Here is a 5,533-nt window from a genome sequence, read left to right as displayed (position 1 = left end):
TGCACAGCCGAATCAATGAATTAATCCAATCAATCAATGCTTTCTTCTTTTTTCTTCTCTTAATCCTTTTTATACTCAATTTCTTTATAACCGTTTTTCAGTTGCTTCAATTCATTTTATTAATTCTACTTCCAAGCTGAAAAGTTCACAAAAACACAGGAGAGGTGGTTGCCATATGTCACGTTTTTTTATTGTTATTAAAAACCCCAATGCATTTCTGGAGATTTCCCTTCGTCGGGGGCATCTAAAAAACAAGCAAATTCTTGAACATTATCAATAACGTACTTTACATACATATCTTTAAAAAATATACTTTCTTAATCTGTGTTCACACAAACAAAAGATGTCCATGAAAAATGTTGCAGAAAGAATAGCCCTCAATATTTGGATAGTCACCAAGTTTCACTCGGCGTTAAACTTATAACCCTCCGTAGTCATCCCGCATGTTAAACAGAAAACATACTTTGCAATATGCTGCCCCATGTCTGTGGCGCTACCTTACGTCATCTCAACACCCCAAGCTGTTACCTTCCCTAGGCGTTATTCTTATGCCCTCAATAGCCATCGCACATCTTTAACAAACCAGGCTTCGCAATACACTGCTTTGTATATGTGGCACTCAATTTCGTCATCACAACACTCCTCACTTCTACCTTCCCTTAACTCCACTTCAATCATTTTAGGCTTACTGTGACATGCTGCAGCGATTGTCACACCATCCGACTTGTCAGACTACCCACTCTTGCTGAAATGACCATAAAGATTTCTTTACATCTTGGTACGATGTCCTGCAGTGCTCCAACCCGCATCTTGTTAACAATTGTGACAGTCTTAATTGCTACGTACAACGTCATTTTATGTCATCCTTCCCCCTCTGAAATCAGGTGTTTCCTATCGAACAAAGTCAAGAGCAGACTTCTCTCAGCAACAAACTCCCACAATGCCACGTCCACCCTCAACTGCCTTATCTCATATGCAAACTACACTTCCCAGAAACCCACACGTACCCTCTCGCAAAGTATTAATGACTTGTTCTTAATCCATAATTTCGGTAGGTTTATAAGATTAATTTAGAGTTCCCTTTCATAATTCAAATGATGCTTGCCACACTAAAATGGTGGATTCTATTTAAAATAAACATATCACAGCAAATCATGACAAAATAGTATGTATAATTTTCGTGTTTGTGTATCACTAACGTTCCATGTCCAATTGTTGCCCCTTCTATTGATGTTCCTGCGTGACTGGAAACCCAATCCTGTGTCCATTCACCTTGTTTATATGCCATTCTGTTCCAAAGTTCAATATGTCCATTTTTTTAAGTTCGTCAGTGGGTGCCATCTTACAGGTTAGGACGGAAACATTTTGTGAAAAAAACTGACAGAGTTGTAAGATGCACACCAGGGTACTCGCTGTTTAGACCAAATTTCGCCAAAAACTGACATCTTTCAAAACTCTAAAGACATGCAAGCCTGTAAAGCGCCCCGTCCAAGTGCGCTGCAATTATGACAAAACACAGAACAGGAACCAAGTTTATGATCCCATGTAGGCTGCACAGCCGAATCAATGAATGAATCCAATCAATCAATGCTTTCTTCTTTTTTCTTCTCTTAATCCTTTTTATACTCAATTTCTTTATAACCGTTTTTCAGTTGCTTCAATTCATTTTATTCATTCTACTTCCAAGCTGAAAAGTTCACAAAAACACAGGAGAGGTGGTTGCCATATGTCACGTTTTTTTATTGTTATTAAAAAGCCCAATGCATTTCGGGAGATTTCCCTTCGTCGGGGGCATCTAAAAAACAAGCAAATTCATGAGCATTACCAATAACGTACTTTACATACATATCTTTAAAAAATATACTTTCTTAATCTGTGTTCACACAAACAAAAGATGTCCATGAAAAGTGCTGCAGAAAGAAAAGGCCTCAATATTTGGATAGTCACCAAGTTGCACTTGGCGTTAAACTTATAACCCTCCGTAGTCATCCCCTACAGAGGGTTATAAGATTGGGCTTTTTAATAACAATAAAAAAAGTGACATATGGCAACCACCTCTCCTGTGTTTTTGTGAACTTTTCAGCTTGGAAGTAGAATGAACAAAATGAATTGAAGCAACTGAAAAACGGTTATAAAGAAATTGAGTATAAAAAGGATTAAGAGAAGAAAAAAGAAGAAAGCATTGATTGATTGGATTCATTCATTGATTCGGCTGTGCAGCCTACATGGGATCATAAACTTGGTTCCTGTTCTGTGTTTTTTCATAATTGCAGCGCACTTGGACGGGGCGCTTTACAGGCTTGCATGTCTTTAGAGTTTTGAAAGATGTCAGTTTTTGGCGAAATTTGGTCTAAACAGCGAGTACCCTGGTGTGCATTTTACAACTCTGTCAGTTTTTTTCACAAAATGTTTCCGTCCTAACCTGTAAGATGGCACCCACTGACAAACTTAAAAAAATGGACATATTGAACTTTGGAACAGAATGGCATATACACAAGGTGAATGGACACAGGATTGGGTTTCCAGTCACGCAGGAACATCAATAGAAGGGGCAACAATTGGACATGGAACGTTAGTGATACACAAACACGAAAATTATACATACTATTTTGTCATGATTTGCTGTGATGTGTTTATTTTAAATAGAATCCACAATTTTAGTGTGGCAAGCATCATTTGAATTATGAAAGGGAACTCTAAATTAATCTTATAAACCTACCGAATTTATGGATTTAGAACAAGTCATTAATACTTTGCGAGAGGGTACGTGTGGGTTTCTGGGAAGTGTAGTTTGCATATGAGATGAGGCAGTTGAGGGTGGACGTGGCATTGTGGGAGTTTGTTGCTGAGAGAAGTCTGCTCTTGACTTTGTTCGATAGGAAACACCTGATTTCAGAGGGGGAAGGATGACATAAAATGACGTTGTACGTAGCAATTAAGACCGTCACAATTGTTAACAAGATACGGGTTCGAGCACTGCAGGACATCGTACCAAGATGTAAAGAAATCTTTATGGTCATTTCAGCAAGAGTGGGTAGTCTGCCAAGTCGGATGGTGTGACAATCGCTGCAGCATATGTCACAGTAAGCCTAATATGATTGAAGTGGATTTAAGGGAAGGTAGAAGTGAGGAGTGTTGTGATGACGAAATTGAGTGCCACATATACAAAGCAGTGTATTGCGAAGCCTGGTTTGTTAAAGATGTGCGATGGCTATTGAGGGCATAAGAATAACGCCTAGGGAAGGTAACAGCTTGGGGTGTTGAGATGACGGAAGGTAGCACCACAGACACGGGGCAGCATATTGCAAAGTATGTTTTCTGTTTAACATGCGGGATGACTACGGAGGGTTATAAGTTTAACGCCGAGTGCAACTTGGTGACTATCCAAATATTGGGGGCTATTCTTTCTCAGCACTTTTCATGGACATCTTTTGTTTGTGTGAACACAGATTAAGAAAGTATATTTTTTAAAGATATGTATGTAAAGTACGTTATTGGTAATGCTCATGAATTTGCTTGTTTTTTAGATGCCCCCGAGGAAGGGAAATCTCCCGAAATGCATTGGGCTTTTTAATAACAATAAAAAAACGTGACATATGGCAACCACCTCTCCTGTGTTTTTGTGAACTTTTCAGCTTGGAAGTAGAATGAATAAAATGAATTGAAGCAACTGAAAAACGGTTATAAAGAAATTGAGTATAAAAAGGATTAAGAGAAGAAAAAAGAATAAAGCATTGATTGATTGGATTCATTCATTGATTCGGCTGTGCAGCCTACATGAGAAGAGATAAATATGCCAGCCTTCTCAAATCACATTCCGATTCACAAAAAATACACCTATGTGAGAAAATGGGCTGTAGCCCAGGCTCCAGCATTATATAAAAATCATGTAGGATGGGATGAGGACTCTCCTCACCATAAAATCCAGTTAAAAAAGCAGCCTACTGCACAAAGACAGTATCCAGTTAAGCAAGAAGCTAAAAAACAGGTCAGGGAGATCTTAGATCAACTTGAATACCAAGAGGTGATTGAAACATGCACCTCGTCAATAAACAATCCTTTGTTTCCTGTCTCCAAGCCAGACAATATATATCGTCTAGTTTTGGACTACAGACATCTAAACTCTTGTTGCAAAAATTTGCAGTACAGAATGCACACAGTGCAGCACTGATGAATAACATTGTGCGCAAAAAGTATAAAACCACATTAGATATTTCAAATGGGGTTTTCTGTCAAAACATTGCACCTGAAAGCAGGCATTTGACTGCTTTCTCAATTATGGAGACACAGTGACAATTTTGCCGTCTCCACAGGGATTCAAGAATAGTCCAGGGTTATTTTTAGCCAGGGTACCAGAGTTACTACAAATGTACAACGATGAGGCATTATCTTATGTCTATGACATCTACCTTACAGACAATGATTTGGACGTGCACTTGAAAAGAGTAAACACCATAATACTTCGGTTCGCATCTGAAAGGTATAAATTCAATTTTAAGAAATCACGAATTGCCCACCTCAACGTCCTATTTCTAGGCTACGAGTTATTAAGTGAAGGCAAAAGCCCGGCAGCTAACTTTCTAGAGAAATGTGCGCTGTTCCAACCTCCAAAGACGCTGAAAAACTTACAGTCAATTCTAGGTTTCCTGAATTTCTGAAGAATTACACAGAAAGGGTTAAACCTCTCTACGAATTAATAAAACCTGATTTCAAACCAACTAATTGGACTCAAAACCACACAGAAATTTTGTGTTCAGTACAAACAGACATGTTAACAAAAACACATTTAGAAACACAAGACAATGTGCGCAACCTTGTGATCCGAATCATCCCAGGAAGATGCGGATTCACATACCTAACCTTAAATGAAGGTGAAAAGGTACCAATAGCATACAAATCACACTTGTACACACAACCTGAAATAAAATGCACTTCTACAGAAAAAATTCTGACAGCGGTTCAAACTGCAGTAGCAAAAGAGAGAGCTCTCGCACAGGGAAAACGAATAATGATCGTTACACCTGTACCTGCCTTAGAGGCAGTGACAAAAGCGAGCATTCCAAATGCAAAAGCTTTATATCTGAGATCGATACAATGGGTTAACTCTCTTGCTGCAACAGACGTTGAATATGTCTTTGACCCCTATTTGAAGACACAAGACTTTTTACAATACGAACACGAATGTCCTCTGCCGACCGTGATTCTACCTCTAGAACATTACGGCTGTATAATATATACAGACAAATCAGCACAACCCGCAATTGGGGGTAAACAAGCCTATAGTGCTGCATGCGCGATTGTTAAAGGCCGCTGGCGCGAAGGCAAATTTAGACCTATGGTAACTAAAACTCAATCACTCGGAGACTGTACAGCTCAGCGAGCTGAACTACAGGCTTTCAAGATGGCGCTTGAAAATACTGATCGCGAATTCCCCACACTAATAGTGTGTGATTCATATTACTGCGTACTATTACAATGAGTATCTGCAGAACTGGGTTCAAAATGGTTTCAAAGACGCAAAAGGTGGCACAAT

The sequence above is a fragment of the Lissotriton vulgaris genome, unplaced genomic scaffold, assembly GCF_964263255.1.
Source record: "Lissotriton vulgaris unplaced genomic scaffold, aLisVul1.2 SCAFFOLD_3049, whole genome shotgun sequence".
Taxonomy (NCBI): domain Eukaryota; kingdom Metazoa; phylum Chordata; class Amphibia; order Caudata; family Salamandridae; genus Lissotriton; species Lissotriton vulgaris.
Note: the sequence above shows the minus strand (reverse complement) of the source record.